We start from the raw sequence: 19,928 nt of genomic DNA, 5'->3' as shown, positions 1-19,928 counted from the left end.
GGCCAAACCGCCCCTACAAATGGTTATGAGCCGCCCCTAAAAATCGATTCTATAGTAGTGTACCTAGGCTAAAGGAAGGCTTAACGTCGGGGTTGCCGAGCTTGCGGTTCTGCTTGCAGATGGAGGCAGATCCCAGTGGTGATCTCTATAGGATGACGTGGAGGGGATGTGGTGTGGTAGCTGCTACTCTAGGTGGGTGGTCGAGGTCATAGGGGCGAGGTAGGGAGCATCAGTGAAGGAGTTCGATGGCGTGGTTGACGATGTCGTGGCCTCGGCGGTGCAGGTTGATGACGCGGCTATGGTGATGTAGGCAAGGCCGGCGCTGGAGACAGAACCAACCGGCCCAGCTGCTACGACGAGCTGCCTAGCAGTCGGTGCCGCTTGGCACAGTGTTGAGGTCGGCGAGGTAGAGGATGCCCATTGCCGTGGTTGCGGGTGCTCCAAACAAGGTTGAGGTGGAGCACGGTGATGAAGGAAGGGCGATGCTGCTTGGCTCATGGTGGTGGTGGTCTAGGGCTGCCTTGGCATGGTGGAGTGATTCACAGTGAGGGCGAGGCTCACAGTCATCATCACGGACGAGCTAGACGGGGTGCGTGGCGCTCACGGTCGACATTGCGATGGGATGGGGATGGAGCTCATGGTGGTGGCATGGTTGGTAGGGCAAGGCCATGGCGGCAAGGCAAGCTCCATGTCAGCTTGTCGGTGCACACCACGACATCGACAAGGGCGAGGTGGTGTACAATAACACCGACGATGGACACCAATGGCGTGGCCGTCTCCACGGGCGAGTAGGAAGGGAGGGAAGGGAGTAGGTAGGATGGCGGCGACTACAGGGAGAGGCCGAGCAGACCGTGGCTGCTAGGGTATTTAAGGGGTGTGGCCGCTAGGGTTCCATGGTGTGGATGGCGGGATGCCTTGGCCTCCATACCAGTGGCCACACGACGTTCATCGGGAGGTGGAGCAGGGGGCGCGGGGCAGAGTCATGAGCTCAGGGGCTCTATTCCGATGTGGTGGCAGCGTCTAGGTTGTGTAGGTATGCTCCCTAGGGTTTGGGTGAGGGTGCGCATGGGCTGGCCTGGTGGGCCATGAGATGGGCCAAAGGGGAAGGCGCTAGGTGACTTCGCTGGTGGGCCGCACGAGCTGGGCCTTAGGGCATGAGGAGGGTTGGGCCTACGAGTTTGGCTACGGCGTTGTTGGGCTAGGGTGAGGAGGAGGTGACCTGGGCTGTGGGTGAAGGGAGGAAGGGGATTGGTTGGTCTAGGAGGAAGGCGAGTCAGGCTAAAAGAAAGGAGAGGAGGTGGGCTACGCTGGTGGGCTGCTTTAGAAGGGAAAAAGGAAAATAGATTTTCCTTTCATGTCTTAAGGAAATTTGAGATGGAATCAAAAGGGGATTGAGAAGAGTTCAAGGGGAGGGGGAAAAGGACTTTTCCAATTCCTCTTGGAGAAAAAGAGAGAGGGTTTTTTCCATTTTTCTATGATGATACAAGAGGGAAATCAAAGGGATTTGAAATGAATTTGTTACGGATTTGAGATGGATTTAATGAGGGGAACTCAGGGAGAGGATTTTGCTATAGTTTGTGCACTCCAAACTCCAAACAAAACTCAAAGCCCGAAACCAACTCAAGAACAACGACACACTCCTACAATCAATTCTATATGAATGCACCGATTAGTTAGTAAGCCTTCCTCGGTTTGACTTGGGCTTGACCTAAAGACTACATGATTCACACATTGAAGGAAATATTTTAAAAAGTTCATATTTTTGGTTGCACAAAAACCTAGGTTGTTACACTTGGAGGTAGAGGTTTTAGTTCTATCGAAGGAGGTGAAGGTTGTTCATTTTTATCTAACTCAATGGGCGCTGCCAACTCTTCCTCTTCTTGAATGAAGTGTTCACCATCGAGGATTGGTTGTGCCATCTCTTCTAGAGACGCCATTAACACCTCAAAAGGGTGTTGTTCGGGTTTGGGTTCCAATATCGTGTTTATAGAACGAGCAAGAGGAATGTTGATAGTGGAATTCCCAACCTTGAAGTCTAAATGACCTCATAGTGGTTTTTCCTATAGAAGTCTCATGATTGGTCTGCCAATCAAGAGAGGAATCTCCGAGATGTCATAAATGTGAAAGTCTAGACATATCTCAGAGCTATTGATTGTGACAGGAACAACCCTTAAGACCCCATGGCTTTCAAGAATAGAACCTGATGGGCTTTGTAGAAGTTTTTGAGATGGGGTTAAGGATGTGTCGAGATAAAGAGTTTTGACTAATGCCTTTGAAATAATGTTTATCCCGATAAAAGGATTATATAGGATTTCCATAGCAAACCCCTTAATTTGGCATAGAAGCGTGGTTGAAGGAGAGGTGATTCGAGCTACATGTGGAGATAACTCCGCTACCTTTAGCCATTCGTAACTCATAACCGCCAAAAGGCTTTTGATGTGTTCTATGAGAACAGATTCTTTGTGCAGATCTGATGGAGTGGTATGTGCCATAGGTCTCGTTTGGATAGGCAAATTTGAGGTATTTCCATAATCTTCAAAGAGATCTTCCTCAAATTCAAAGGGAAGCTCTAAAGGAGATTTTTCATCATCCTCTAGTTGGTTTTGTGTTCCCTTATCAGGAAGTTTTTCAGCAACCAAATTATGAGCAGGATGAATTGGAATTTTTAATTTAGTTGCATGTGCCTCCTCTTTTGGTTCAGGGCTTGACTCGACTTCCTCTTCTGGGAATTCATCGTAGATATCAGTGTAAGGGGTGTTTTCAAGGATGGCTTTCCCTTCACTAATGGATTTATGTTAGAACGACCCTACTGAAAAGATATCAAGGAAACAGGCAGCTTCTTTGCTAAGGCCATGATGGAAGTGTTGTAAAAGGACATGGTTAGGTATAGATAAATCTAGGCCGGATATGTTTAAACTTGAAAATCTTGCCCAAGCTGCTCCTAAAGTTTCTTTCTCTTTTTGATGAAAGGAAAGGATTTTGAGACGAAGAGTGATAATCCGAGAAATTGGGAAGAAAGCAAGACAAAATCTGCCTCAAAGTTCACCCCATTCTCCATTTACACTTCTTATAGTATGAGCATACCATTGTTTCGCCCTCTTCGAAAGGGAGAACGGAAACAATTTCTATTTTAAGGTTTCATGTGTCATGCCAGAAACATTCAAGCATGAACACAATTGCTCAAAGTCCCAAAGGTGGTCATATGGATTTTCACCTTCTTCTCCAGAGAAGGTTTGCTCCTGAACCATGGCTATGAAAGCAGGGCGAAGCTCATAGCCAGATGTAAGGATAGGATGTGATGATTATGGAGGCTCCAATAATTCACCATTGGAGCGAAAAATTTATATATAGGAGCGGAATCCATGTGGTAAACATGATGGTGGTTGTAAAAAAAGAAGGATACATGAACGAACTTGGTTCAAAACTAGCACAACTACCGTTCCCCGGCAACGACGCCAGAAAGCTTGTTGGTATTTGTTAACACAAACAGATAAATCTGTAAGCGCATGGATATCGTTGTAGCTTTCACCCGGTGTTGGTATCTATTAACGCACATAGATAAATCTGTAAGCGCATAGATACCACTGTAGCTTTCACCTAGAAGTATTCCAAGTATCCTATCTATAGGGATACATGTGAGACTAACTACGATCTAACTTAACTAAGGGCATCAACATGGTTAGGATAAATAGGAGCGTAGAAAGGATTACTAAGGTTCTCTAGTTCTGACTTTGGTAAGCTATATCTTCTACTATTCAACTAGGGACATTACTAGGGAAAGACACTAGCAGAGGATGCTTTTCTTCATAACCGGGTCCTACTTGGCCTACAAACAGGAGGTGGACTATAGAGGATTCAACGATGCTATAAGAGTCACCCTCGCAAGCTACCACCGATCCAGAATGTAGGGTGCATCCACAATTAACCCAAGTCTAAGCACCATGCTTACACTTACGATTAATACTTAACTCCCTCTAGAATATGAATAGAGCACTCAAAAGAGTCACAATCCTAATGAATAATATAAACAAGATGCTTACTTGAATCAGAAGTTGATTACTAGAGAAATCCCAGAGGCAAGCTCAGATAGAACTTGGATCCACCAAGGTACAAGCCATAGAGAGAGAGCACCGATGGGCCGGCACCTCCTCCAAACTATTCCATCACTCTCTATATCACTATTTCTATTTATAAGACTAGATCCTATAGAGGACTAATCTACTCTTGATTGCTGGCTCTAATCCTGAAGATATAAATTAGGGAATAAATGGGATAGATACGATATTTAAGGCTGTGGAAAAATTGATGTAGCAAGGAGGGGCTGATCCATGGGTCCCACAGGCCAGCCGCCCTATAGGTGGGGCCGGTCGGACCCACTTGATAGCCTCTCGGGCTCTGCTTCGGTGGGTTGCCTTCTAGAGTGTTCTAGAGTCTTCTAGAGTTGTTTACACCGTGGTTAAGCGTGATTAAGTCTGACATTTGGGTCCACCTTGATGGTTTTCTGGATAAACCCTGCTAAAAACACAGATTCACCAAAACTTATGGAATTTATTAGTTTAAACCCCTATACCTATGTTTGGTGATGGAATTAAGTATATATGTAGGATATATTGATGGTTTATAATTGATATTAATGACCGTCAACAAGCTCCCCCAAGCTTACTGAGCAAAGCTAATATTAACAATGGATCATGAGTTGCTACAATGCTTTCATGCCTCAAAAGTACATAGATGTTCAATCAAGAATTCTCCTCTAGATTAGAATAAACTAATTTGACTTTCAAACTTACCCATATTACCTTCAACCATGGGGCTTCTTAGCCTTCACTTGGGTCTTGAGCAATTAAAAGACAGAACGATCAAGTCAAGCACTATGTCTCAAGTTCTTTGTTCCTCCATTGTTCCGGAGTTTTTTTATAAGTTTTCAAAATAAAACTTAGAGATTCCATTGTATGACACTCTCAACTCTCTCAATATATGTGGTTTTGTGGATCCTCACCAAGGCAATAAATATGTTATGCATTTTTCTCTTCATACCACTAAGGCTTATGTGGAGCTCATAGGTGGGGTGAAAGCTAGGCATACTTGCAATGCATATATTGTAAAGTCAAACAATGGATCCAAAGAGAGTTGAGTCATACAATCAAATCAAGATGTGCATGTATGTGGATATATGGTGGATATATATAGTGGCTAACCTACTTCTACTTTGCTTTTTGAAAACTTATCTCTCTTTTGAAACTTGGAAACATTTGCTAGAGAACAGGGGCTATCTTATTCATCTTTTTTTTCAGGCAGGCATCTAAGTACCCATTGTTTTGGATATCTCGGATGCTTGTCCCTTTTTTCTCAACTCTTTTTTTTCTCTCTTTTTTTTCTATGAACAACTTTTGCATAGCCCATGCCTCTTTCTTGCAACAAAACTTTTGAGAGATAGCAATAAGAACTTAGAACATTTATTTGGTGGATGGGAAACCTAACAAGCAAGTTTTTGTGTTCACCCCAGTGTAGGGATAGAACATTTTTGGGTGGATCTAAATAAAAAGCACATTTTTGTGCCTACCCCAAGTGTAGGAGTAATTCATATTTGGGTGGTGTGTACGTGATCTTGATTTTAAGAGTATGACAAATCTCTCATAAGGGTCAACAAAGCTTGACAAAACTCAATGCAAAAGCAAGCATCATATATGTGGAAGTTTTTCTAGCCTAAATAACATGTATGATTCTAGTGGGAATTCAAGCTTTGTCATACAGAAACTCATCATGTAGCATTTTTTTATTTTTTCAAAAGAAATCTCTAGAATTTTAGTGTCACTTGGAACAAGATAAACAACAGCTTAGACCTTCTCATATCATATCCGTCAATTACCTAGACTTAGATCAAGCATATGCTACCCACGAGTTTCAAGTTCAGAGCAAATTCTGAGGTCAAATCAATCTTATCCAAAACTCGGGAGAGTTCATGGCTGAAAACTAGGTACTTGAAAGGAATTATAACAGAGCAACTATTCATCATTTCCATAAAGAGATTATTCTAAGTCCTCTTTATTTTATTCGGCTCTTAAAAACAAATTAAAGCAAACTAGACACACCTTTTTATTTATTTTTCAATTTTACTAGATCTCACATTATTACTATAAAAAAGTTTTTATTTTGTTTTTCATTCATTATTTTTAACTATTTAAAAGAAACTAAAAATAAAAGGGGAAAGAATGCTTAGCTGGATACACAGGAATGCTTCTCCCCCAAGCTAGCTCTTTCAGTGAGGGTTCGGTGTTATAAGTTCTTCGAACCGGACTTCTCCTCGTGAAGTTTATTAATCAAGTACCTCGGTTTGCTCTAAAGATGTGGGTTCTTGTGATGATGCCTCTAATGGTAATGTCACCTTCTTTCACCAAACCTGTCTTAGTTTTGAGTTTATTTTTTTTGTTTGACAGGTTCAGAACTTTCACTTATAGAAATTGGGGAATCAACTGACTCCCCCACACTTTGCTTGAGGTGTGTCCTTCTCATAAGACAAGGTAGAGATCAAGTGCATGGGCTCTGTTGGTGGGAAAACACCAACATAACCAAAATTTTATTCATTCCTCTCTAACCTTAGGCACATCAAACAAGATAAAGTTGACGTTATGTGCTTTGTTCATTTATATCATGGGTGATAAGATCAGAAGATTGAATGTGAATGTAGCATTTAAGTACATTTGGCCAAAAGGGTTGAATTGCTTAACCCATGGAAGGATTGTCTATCTGTGCATAATGTATCAATCTTTACATAATTATGACTATCATCTTCTAGAGATAGGATGTGCGTTTTTTAGTTCATTTGGTTAAAGCTATGAGATCAAGAAAATGGTGCTAGTAATAAGCTTAAAGAACTAAACATGTTGAGTTAATTCAGATTGGATCAAGTAGGTTGTAACTCAAACATGTTTGTTTCTTAGTTATGTTCCTACCCAAATCAAGAAAAACTATTTAAATAATGACCATTTACCTTAGGATGTTACCTTCATCATTGAAGCGTGATGACACCACATGACGAATGGTAGATGACTCGTGATGGTCCTTCCCTTTTTGCTTGAAGTTTTCTTTGTTCGGCTAGCCTCATAGTTATGAGCTTCTTATTACCTAGATTGCACCCTTCTTTTCTCATCCTTTTGTCATGTCATCTTTCTACTCTTCGATCTTGCCATTTTGTTGGACCTTCTACCCCACTCTTTGTTTTAAGCCTCAATGATTTGTTTTCACAAATGATCTTCTATTGGTGAGGGTTTACTAGGTCCGTTGATCAATACCTCTCCTTGCATTTAGCTTTTCTTTGTATCATATGATCCAGGAGATGCGGATGCAACAAGTTGCATGTTCTTCTCTTGTCAACCTCTCTTTGTTTTCTTGTTGATTCTTGGTTGATGAGATGCTGTTCATTGGAGCTGTAGACTTGAGTTCCTCTATCCATGATGAATGAGCTGCAACTTCTTTGTGCAATGTTATTAGAGTTCATCATGTGCCTTGTTTTATCTCTGATTTGAATTCATCTCGTGACTTACCTAAATTGATTTGAGAGTTTCCTGTAGGGGTTAGTATGACAAAATGACCAATATCTACTATAGCATATTCTTGGTTCAAAAATCAAACTAGACACCATGTCTAATTTAATCTAGGAAAACATTTTAACCTAAGCACCATGCTTAATTTAAAAAGCCTTTAAAAGTAAGATCAGCACTCCTAAACTAAGCACCGTGCTTAATTTATGAGATGTATGAACATACTCCAAACCTTGAACATACTATAGCAAACAAAGGTAGCATGAAAGCATTATAGAGATTTATTCAAGTGGAGATGGAAGAGCATAATTGTTATTTAGAAAATTGATCATGGCTTAAAGGTAGAGACAATCAAAATTAGCAACATAGCATAAGATCTTTTAGAGAAGCCCATCCCCCATACTTGAATTTTGCAAATGCAAAATCAAGTTTGGATGGATGTGATTAAATATTGCATGATAATTGGTTGGACATACCTTGCGTCGCCATCCTTCATTCTTTTTGCTTCAAACCTAGAATGGTTAGTGGCAAAAATATACGAAGGAATATTTTCATAATTATATTTCTAAGCTCATTTCACAAGGGCATTATAGCGAAACTTGAAAATTAAACTCATGTTATCTCCTTATAAGTGCTTGTTTTAGGACAAAAAGCTCGTCCTTGGGAAACCTTCGAATTGTGTTGCTAATTAGTGAAGTGGTTTCCCCTTCAACACCAACCTTTGGGTGTCTATCTCAAGATTCATGCCAATGAGATTTGCAATATTTATGATAAACATATGCATCTACAAGCACGAGGGGGGTTTAAGATCTCATGTGTGGCAATGTTAGACAAACCAATTGATTTAGAAGATTTCTCATGTGAGCATGAATTTGATGAGGTGTTTATGAAATAACTTCCATGCTCATCGATGTCATCTTCCTTTTCGGACTCCAAGGTTGTTTCTTCATGAAAGTCTATAAGCGGAAACATTATCTTCATCATTCCATGCATATGACATTCATTGATCATTTTATTGTCTAAGATTGCCCTTGGATTGGTCCTCTTGGGTTGATCTTGTCCAAGGCCTCATAAATCCATTCAATGGCAACAACACATAAGTTCTTAATATCCTCCAGCCATTGTTGTGGCTCTTCTTGGTCATCCTTGTAGTCTTCATGGCTCTTATGCTTTGGATGTCTTGGTAGATTTCTAGGATCATCATGAGTTTCAGGATAAAGAGCATAAGAGGAATCATCAGGGTCATGGATGGGTTTGAATGAGACATCTAATGTGGGCATAGAAGGGGAAAAGATAGGAAGTGGTTCTAAATGACTTGGCTCTCCTTCTATGGGTTTACTAGACATGCCATCCTTGAATTCTTCCCAATGTCCTACATGGGAATAAGGACGCTTTCTAAGAGATCCCTTCTTGAGAGGAATTAAATTATATTCGCTCGAAGGCCTCTTGTGGAACTAGAAGTTTAAACTATTCCCAAAATTAGCATCAAAATGATCATCCTCAATTTTAACAGGGATTTCCAAAGGTAGAATTTCTTCTTCCCTTGGAAGATTTTGGGGTATTGATAAATCAGGATTGATAGCTAAATCTTAGGATTAGAGTGGTTGTGATTTGGCTATTAAAACTTCTTCTACATGGTCGGGAATGCTTCCTTCTCTTCCTCAGGGAGTTCATTATGAATGCTAGTGTAGGGAATCTTTTCATTAATTCTATCAAGCTTAGACCTTGCTTCACTAGCAGACAAATAAAGAAAAGCTCCTTGTTGATGGTCACTAACATCAATTATAAACTATCAACATAACCTATATTTATACTTAATTCCATCACCAAACATAGGTATATGTGTTTAAACTAATAAATTCTATGAGTTTTGGTGAATCTATGTTTTCAGTAGGGTTTATCCAGAAAACCGTCAAAGGGGACCTATTTGTCAAAGGAAATTACGGAATTCCACCGTGTAATCGATGTGGGTAGACTCTAAATGACTCCAGAAGGCGAATCATCGAAGCAGAGCCCATGTCTCTAACATGTGGGGCTGGCTGGCCCTACCTAGAGGCCGCTCGACTTGTGGGCCTTCAATGTTAGTGTCCTATTGTTATGTTGGTTCTCCACCGCCTCCTAGGCCGTCCTTTAAGTCGATTTGATCCAAGGGCTCATGTTGGATGCTCCGGCCTATATATACCAACCCCTGCCACCCTCCCTAGAGCCATCCTGAAACCCTAATTCATATTCTTCTCATCAGGAATAGATCCATCTATCAAGAAAAGATTAGTCCTTTATAGAATCTAGTCTTATGAATATAAATAGTGAGATAGAGAGTGAGGGAAAGGTTTGGAGGTGTCAGCCTATCGGTGCTCTTTTTATGGCTTGTACCTTGGTGGATCCAAGTTCACTTGAGCTTGTCATCGAGATATCTCTGGTAATCAACTTCTGATTTAAGTAAGCATCTTGTTTATATTGTTCTTCAGGTTCACAACTCCCTTTTAAGTGCTTTATTCTCTTCCTAGGGGGGAGTAGAGTATTACTCGTAAGTGTAAGCGTGGTGCTTAGACTTAGGTTAATCGTGGATGCACCCTGCATTCCAGAAGGTGGTAGATCGTGTGAGTGACATAAGTTCTATATAGGCTGTACTATATAGCTTCATTGATCCTTTGTAGTCCACCTCCCGTCTATAAGCACACGTAGGACGTGGTTGTGAAGGAAAGCATCCTCTGCTGGTGTCTTTTCCCTAGTAATATCTCTAGTTGAATAGTATAAGATATAAGCTTACCCAAGTCAGAACTAGAGAACTTTAGTTATCCTCTCTACGCTCCTATTTATCCTAACCTTGTTGCTACTCTTAGTTAAGTTAGACCGTAGTTAGTCTCATATGTTTCCCTGTGGATACGATACTTGGAATACCTTCGGGTGAAAGCTATAGCAGTATCTGTGTGCTTGCGGATTTATTTGTGTGCGTTAAATATACCAACAAGCTTTCTGGCGCCATTTCCGTGGAAACGGTTGCTGAATTAACTACAAGCCTAGCTTAACCTTTTATCTTTATTCTTTATTTTACTTTTTCGTTTTGCATGGATTTCACTCCTATCTATCAATATGCTAAACCCATGAGCGCAAGCCTAGAGCCACCAAAATCTTTAGAGCCCATCCTAACACCTGGCTATGAGCTACGTCTGTGTTTTATAAAATCAATTTAGGATAAATCCTTCTTGGGAGAAGGCGATGAAAACCCATACTCACACCTACAAGAGTTTGAACAGACCTGTGCATGCTTGCATATCGCTGGCATGTTTGATATAACTATAAGATGGAAGTTGTTTCCGTTCTCTTTGATAGGAAGAGCTAAATAATGGTATAGTCAAACCTTAGAAAGTATGAAAGGAGATTGGGAAATGTTATGCTCTAAATTTTGTTTATGTTTCTTTCCCATCTCTAAAGTAGTCGGCCTTTGGAAAGAGGTTCTAAATTTTAGACAACTAGAAGAAGAATCTCTTGGTACATTGTGGGATTGTTTTAATGAACTCATCATCACTGGCCCAGACCTTGACATTTAAGACCCTATACTTATTCAACATTTTTATATGGGTCTTAGCAAGGATTCCATGGAATCCCTTAATGTCGCCTCTAGAGGTGCTTTCCTTCATCTGACTGCTAGTGAAGCAAGATCTATGCTTGATAGAATTAGTGGAAAGACTCCCTGCACTAGCATTCATAATGAACTCCCCGAGGAAGAGAAGGAATCATCTCCCAAACAAGAAGAGGAAGCTTTGATAGCCAAATCACAACCACTCCAATCCCAAGATTTAGCTATCAATCCTAAACCATCGATACCCCAAAATCCTTCAAGGGAAGAAGAAATTCAATCTTTTGAATTTTCTTGTGAGGATGATCTTTTTGATGCTGATTTTGGGAGAACATTGAATTCTTATCTTCATAAGAGACATTCGAGCGAATATAATTCAAATCCTCTTAAGAAGGGATCTCTTAGAAAGTGTCCTTATTACCACATAGGACATTGGGAAGAATTCAAGGATGGCATTTCAAGTATTGCCATAGAAGGAGATCTAAGCCATCTAGAAGCCTTCCTATCCTTGACCCCGATGACCCCTTCTATGTTCAAATTAGATGTCTCATCTAAACCCATCTTTCAACCCATCTTTGACCCCGATGACCCCTCTTATGCTCTCTCTCCTAAGTCTCATGATGACCCTAGAAATCTACTAAGACAACCAAAGCATAGGAATCATGAAGGCCACAAGGATGACTAAAAAGAGCAATGACAATGGCTGAAATGTATTAAGAACTTGTATGTCATTGCTAAAGAATAGATGGACAAGGACGAAGCCTTATGGGTAGAATCCAAACTTGGTTTAGATCCAAACGGTGAGCTTAAATCAATCTATTTAATAAATATGACTCATCCAAATTTAGAGGAGGCCTTAGAGGAGGTCAACCCGAGAGACACCAATCCATGGGAAATCTTGGACAATAAAATGTCCAATGAATGTCATAGGCATGGAATGATGGAGATAATGTTTTCACCTATAGACATTCATGAAGAAACACCCTTAAAGCTTGAAAAGGAACATAACATCAATGAGTATGGAAGTTATTTCATGAACATCTCATCAAATCCATGCTCGCATGAGAAATCTCTTGAATTAATTGGTCTCTCCAACATTGCCACATTTGAGATCTTCAACCCCCTCATTCTCCTTGTTCATAAAGACTTTGAAAGGGTGGTTGTAGATGCATATGTTTATCATAAATATTACAGATCTCGTTGTGTGAATCTTGAGATAGATACACAAAGGTTGATGTTGGAGGGGAAACCTCTTCACCAACTTGAGTGCAATTAGAAGGTTTCCTAAGGATGAGCTTTTTTCCTAAAGCAAGCAGTTTTGGGAGATAACATGATCTTTCACTTTTTGTTGTAATGCCCTTGTGAAGTGAGCATAGAAACATAATTGTAAAAATATTCCTTCGGGTATTTTTTTCACTAAACATTCTAGCTTTGAAGCAAAAAGAATGAAGGATGACGACTCAAGGTATGTCCAACCAATCATCATGCAATACTAAATCACATCCATCCAAACTTGAGTTTACCTTGTAAAATTCAAGCCTAGGGGATGGGCTTCTTTGAAAAATCTTATGCCATATTGCTAATTAATCTTGGTTGTCTCTACCTTTAAATCATGCTCAACTCTTTCATTATAGATGTCAGAACTATATACCTCATTCAACATGGATGAAAGAACTGTAAGTACTAAAGTTCATTCACTTTGTGTTTTGCTGCAAGTTACCTTTGCCTTGAGCCATGCTTGTATAAAACATGATCTCTATACTAAAGTAATTCCAAAACCATCTTTTCATTAGCATAGAGGGAAATTACAAAATTCTGGACAAACAACCCATGTTTCAAAATTGTATAGTCCTTCGGGTATGTGTTGTCCACTAATTCTTTGCAGGCATAAAACAATGAGTGAGGCAAAAGGTCTAACAAGGTGTCAAAAGATCGAAGAGCAGAAAGATGGCATGACAAAAGGATGAGAAAGAAAAGGTGCAATCTAGGAGACAAAAAGCTCATGAACAACCCATACTGTGAAGCTAGCCAAACAAGGAAAACTTCAAGCAAAAGGGAAGGACCATCATGAGTCATCTACCCTTCATCATATGGTGATATTACACTCCAATGACAAAGGTAACATCCTAAAGTAAATGGTCATTATTTAAAAAGTTTTTCCTTGATTCTGGTAGGCATATAAATAAGAAACAAATATGTTTGAGTTACAATTTACCTGATCAGACCTGATTAGCTCAACATGTCTTGTTCTTTAAGCTTGTTCCTAGCACCACTTTCTTGATCTCATAGTTTTAACCAAATGAGCTAAAATATTGCACATCCTATCTCTAGAAAATGATAGTCATAATCATATAAAGTTCGATACATTATGTAAAGATAGACAATCCTTCCAAGGGTTAAGAAACTCAACCTGTTGGGCAAATGAACTTAAATGCTACATGCATGCTCAATCTTCTAATCTTATCACCCATGACATAATTGAACAAAGCACATAAACATCAACTTCATCATATTCAATGTGCCTAAGGTTAGAGAGGAATGAATAAAATTTTGGTTATGTTGGTGTTTTCCCACCAACAGAGCCCATGCACTTGATCTCTACCTTGTCTTTATGAGAAGGACACACTCCAAGCAAAGTGTGGGGGAAGACAGTCGACTTTCCAATTTCTACAAGTGTTCTAAACCTGTCAAACCAAAGTCTAAACTCAAAACCAAGACATATTTGGCGGAAAAAAGTTCACATCACTATTAGAGGCACCACCACAAGAATCCTCCTCTTTAGAGCAAACCGAGGTATTTGATCAATAAACTTCATAAGGAGAAGTCCAGTTTGAAGGACTTAAAACACCAAACCCTCACCGAAAGAGCTAGCTTGGGGGAGAAGCACTCCCGTGTATCTAGGTAAGTATGCTTTCCCTTTGTTCTAGCTTTAGTTTCTTTTAAATAGTTAAGAAAATGGTAAAATTGAAAACAAAATAAAAGATGTGTCTTGTTTGCTTTAATTTGTTTTTAAGAGCTGAATAAAATAAAGAGGACTCAGAATAATCTCTTAAATGGAAATGATGAATAGTTGCTCTATTGTAATTCCTTTCAAGTATCTAGTTTTTAGCCTCGAATTCTCTCGAGTTTTGGATACGACTGAATTGATATGAGGATTTACTCTGAACTTGAAACTCGTGGGTAGCATATGCTTGATCTAAGTCTAGGTAATTGACAGATATGATATGAGAAGGTCTAAGCTGTTGTTTATCTTATTCCAAGTGACACTAAAGTTTGGGAGATTTATCTTTAGAAAAACAAAGAAATGCTACATGATGAGTTCCTATATGACAAAGCTTGAATTCCTACTAGAGCCATACATGCTATTTAGGCTAGGAAAACTTCCACATATATGCTGCTTGTTTTTGCATTGAGTTTTGTCAAGCTTTGTGACCCTTATGAGAGATTTGTCATACTCTTAAAATCAAGATCATGTACACACCACCCAAATATGGACTACTCCTACACTGGGGGTAGGCGCAAGAACATGCTTTCCATCTAGATCCACCCAAAAATGTTTTACTCCTACACTAGGAGTGAATACAAAAACATGTTTGATAAGTTCTCCATCCACACCAAATAAATGCTCCAAGTTCTTGTTGGTATCTCTCAAAGTTTTGTTGTAGAAAAGAGACATGGGGCTATGCAAAAGTTATTCATAAAAAGAAGAAGAGAGATGATAAAAAATGGACAAGTGTCCGAGATATTTAAAACAATGGGTACTTAAATTCCCGCCTAAAAAAGAAGAGAAGAGAAAAAGAGATGAATAAGATAGCCCCTGCTCTCTAGCAAATGTTTCCAAGTTTCAAAGGAGAGATATGTTTTCAAGGAGCATAGTAGAATTAGGTTAGCCACCATATATCCACACACATGCACATCTTGATTTGATTGTATGAATCAACTCTTTTTGGATCTATTGTTTGACTTTACAATATATGCATTGCAAGTATGCTCTAGCTTTCTCCCTACCTATGAACTCCACACAAGCCTTAGTTGTAGGAAGAGAAAAAGGCATAACATTTTTATTGCCTTGGTGAGGATCCACAAATACCACATATATTGAGAGACTTGAGAGTGTCATACAATGGAATCTCTGAGTTTTATTTTGAAAACTTATAAAAACTCTAGAACAATGGTAGAACAAAGAACTTGAGACATAGTGCTTGACTTGATCATTCTGTCTTTCAATTGCTCAAGACCCAAGTGAAGGTTGAGAAGCCCCATGATTGAAGGTAATATGGGTAAGTTTGAAAGTCAGATCAGTTTATTCTAATCCAGAGGAGAATTTTTGATTAAACGCATGTGTACTTTTGAGGCATGAAAGCATTATAGCAACTCCTGATCCATTCATGAGTTTAGCTTTGCTCAAGGACTAGCAAAGGTTAAGCTTGGGAGAAATTATTGACGGTCACTAACATCAATTATAAAACCATCAACATAACCTGTATTTATACTTAATTCCATTACCAAACATAGGTATAGGGGTTTGGACTAATAAATTCTATGAGTTTTGGTGAATCTATGTTTTTAGTAGGGGTTATCTAGAAAACCATCAAGGGGGACCTATTCGCCAAAGGAAATTATAGAATTCTGCTGCATAATCGACGTGGGAAGACTCCAGAAGGTGAATCACCAAAGTAGAGCCTGTGTGTCTGACATGTGGGTCCGACTAGCCCCACCAAAAAGCCGCCCGAGTTGTGGGCCCCTATGTTAGCCACCCATTGTTATGTCGGTTCTCCACCGCCTCCTAGGTTGCATCTACGCCATCCTTTAAGTCAGTTTAATCCAAGGGATCACGTTGGCTGCTCTGGCCTATATATACCAGCCCCTGCCACCCTTCCTAGAGCCATCCTAAAACCCTAATTCATTTTCTCCTCATTAGGATCAGAGCCAGCTATCAAGAGAAGATTAGTCCTTTATAGGATCTAGTCTTATGAATAGAAATAGTGAGATAGAGAGTGAGGGAAGAGTTTGGAGGAGGTGCCGACCTATCGGTGCTCTCTTTACAGCTTGTCCTTGGTGGATCCAAGTTCTACTTGAGCTTACCTTTGAGATATCTTTGATAATCAACTTCTGATTCAAGTAAGCATCTTGTTTATATTGTTCTTCAGGTTCATGACTCTCTTTTGAGTGCTTTATTCTCTTCCTAGGGAGAGTAGAGTATTAATCATAAGTGTAAGCATGGTGCTTAGATTTAGGTTAATCGTGGATGCACCTTGCATTCCAGAAGGTGGTAGATTGCATGAGTGACATAAGATCTATATAGTCTGTACTATATAGCTTTGTTGATCTTTTGTAGTCCACCTTCTGTCTATAGGCACATGTAGGACATGGTTGCGAAGGAAAGCATTATCTGCTGGTGTCTTTCCCTAGTAATGTCCCAAGTTGAATAGTAGAAGACATAAGCCTACCCAAGTAAGAACTAGAGAACTTTAGTTATCCTCTCTATGCTCCTATTTATCCTAACCTTATTGCTACTGTTAGTTAAGTTAGACCATAGTTAATCTCACATGTTTTCCTGTGGATACGATACTTGGAATACCTCCGGTTGAAAGTTATAATGGTATCCGTGCACTTGTGGATTTATCTGTGTGTGTTAAATATACCAACACACCTCAGAGGCTTGATTGAGGGATTGCACAGAATCCTTGCTGAGACACATATAAAAATGTTGTAGGGGCATTGGGGCTGAAATAGCAAGGTTGGGGCCAGTGGTGATAAGACTATTAATTAATACATTCCCATGATGTGCCAAGAGATTCTTCTTCTAGTTGTCTAAAATTTAGAACCTCTTGCCAAGACTTTCCCATGATGTGTTAAGAGATGGGAAAGAAACATAAATAAAATTTTGAGCATAACGTTTCTCAATCTCCTTGCATACTTCCTACGGTTTGACAATACCATTGTTTAGCTCTTCCCGTTAAAGAGAACAGAAACAACTTCCATCTTATGGTCTTGTCAGACATGCCAGTGATATACAAGCATGCACAGGTCTATGCAAACTCCCATAGGTTTGAGTATGGGTTTTCATCGCCTTCTCTTGAGAAGCATTTTTCTTGAATCAATTTTATAAAACACAGGCATAGCTCATAGCCAGGTGCTAGGATAGGCTCTAAAGATTTTGGTGACTCTAGGCATGTGCTTGTAGGTTTAGCAAATTTATATATGGGAGTGGAGTACATAATGAAAAGTAAAAGAATAAAAGAATAAAAGATAAAAGAATAAAGATACAAGGTTAAGCTAGGTTCGTAGTTAATTCAGCAACCATTTCCCTAACAACGGTGCCAGAAAAAGCTTGTTGGTATTTATTAATGCACACAGATAAATCTACAAGCGCATGGATACCACAGTAGCTCTTACCCAGAAGTATTCCAAGTATCGTATCCACAGGGAAACGTGTGAGACTATCTACGGTCTAACTTAACTAAGGGTAGCAACATGGTTAGGATAAATAGGAGCATAGATAGGATTACTAAGGCTCTCTAGTTCTGACTTTGGTAAGCTATGTCTTCTACTATTCAACTGGGGACATTACTAGGAAAAGACACCAGCAGAGGATGCTTTCCTTTGTAACCGGGCCCTACTTGGCCTACAAACGGGAGGTGGACTACAGAGGATTCAACGAGGCTATAAGAGTCACCCTCGCGAGGTACCACCGATCCAAAATGTAGGGCTCATAGCAGACCTTGTCTAGTTATCCCTCCTGGTTGCTAGGTGGGCTATGCCCCAAAGTATACAATCGTGATATAGTTTTCCTTAGTCTTGTCTTAGTTCATAGAAACCACAGATATCCTCTCTACCTATTGTTTTTACCCTTGCTCTATCCTTGGACACTCTTAGTTCTTAACTAGTCCACTTTGTGTTCCCCATGGAAATTTCAAACCTTGGAATACTCCCGGGTGAAAGCTACATTGACATCCTTGCGCTTGTGGATTTATCTGTTTGCCATATCTAGTGTCTATAAATGTCACAATAGAGTGCTTTACACGTATTGGTCACTTTTTGCTATCAGCATATGCCACCCTATTTTTAGGTGTGATTTTGGTGAACCTAAAAATATAAATCACCAAGCAACGATGTCCAACTCATCGGCTACTTAGTATCTAAGGGTGATGTGTACATTGGCAATATTTTTTTAATGGAGATACATGTATTGACCATTGCTAGGTCAACACTTTAGGCTTCTCGCCAAACACTTCAAAAATATTTCTTCAAATATCTCCCATTAATTGCTCTTGGGAGACAATCACCTTGCAACATTTTTATCATATATGAGTTAATAAATATCACTATGATCACCTTCAATGGACCTTCTTGGCTTGTCGACCACATGCCAAACTTGTTGCTCTACGTCCCAAGAGGTAGAATAGTCTTCACACTAAATCTTCAACTTGGAAAGATTTGCTTTTTACTTTCTTATAATAAACTTGGACAACTTGAGCCATGTCTCTCAATATACTTTATAGCTTGCATCCTCTTTTTGATCACCTCATCAATATTGTCCATCATAGATCATTTTGCTTTGCTAATCAATATAATCCAAATTTACTTCGATGTGTAACACAACTTCTTGCCCATACACTAGCTTGAAAAGAGTAACCTTGGTATCACCATGTCCAAATATGCGATGAGACATAGAGCTTCAGACAAAACCTAAGGCCATCTCCTGGAATTGTCCTCAATCTTCTTGATTAGCTTGATCAAAGTCTTATTTCTCAACTCAGCTTGGCCATTAGCTTGAGCATAATATGGAGATGAATTGAGCAACTTAATCTTATATAATTTAGTGAAATCCCATACCTCTTTTGACACAAAAGGTGTTCCTTGATCTATAGTTAATGTCTAAGGGATGACGAATCAATGTATTGATTATATGCTCAGTAATAAACTCAGTTACCTCCTTGTGTGTTATATTCTTCAAAGGAACAACCTAGCTCCACTTAGTAAAGTAATCTATAGCAACCAAGACAAAGTGATGTCCATTTGATGACGAGGGATGAATCTAGCCAATGAAATCTAGTCCCCAACCTCGAAATGGCCACAACTTGATAATAGTATACATCAATGCCCCAAGTTCTAGTTGAATATTACCAAAACATTAGCACTCCTCATATCTCCGGTAGTAGCAATAACAATCGACAAAGAGAGGAGGGAAGGAGAATGTAACACCCTAGTGTTAAGCATGCATTTGGCACTTGCATTTCATGAGCACAAGCATCATCCAAGCATTCACGAGCATGAGCATATGAAGTTTCATGTCATGCACCTTCTCTTTATCACATGTGATGTTGCTTATGTACTTACATATGCTTGTGATCATGGGTGACCAATGCAAGAGATGGTTGTGAGGTCACAAAAACACCTTAGACATATCTAGGATGGTAAATGGAACAATGTTTGTATTCATGACCTAGCCCAAATTTGCTTATAAGTGTTGGTTTACATTGAAATGTCATTTTTCATGATCCTACTTTGACCAAAGTTGAACTATAGCATAGATTTTTTTGCATGGTAGTGGAACCTAAATGAAAGTTTTAGTTCATGTCATGTGGAACAAACTTTGTTTAAGGGTCATGATCTAATTCAGTGCCTAACATGGTTAAATAGGGCTCACAAGAATCAACTTAATGTTGTTTTGAAACTCAAAAATTTGTTAGTCTAAAGCTGATTCAGTTTCCTTGTAGCTACCTTTGGTGATTTTTAGTTTGCAAACCATTGGGAATTAGGCAAAACATCTTTAAGCATTTTTGTAGTACTCATGTAGCTCT

Source organism: Miscanthus floridulus, chromosome 5 (genome assembly GCF_019320115.1).
Source record: "Miscanthus floridulus cultivar M001 chromosome 5, ASM1932011v1, whole genome shotgun sequence".
In the NCBI taxonomy this organism is placed as follows: domain Eukaryota; kingdom Viridiplantae; phylum Streptophyta; class Magnoliopsida; order Poales; family Poaceae; genus Miscanthus; species Miscanthus floridulus.
Note: the sequence above shows the minus strand (reverse complement) of the source record.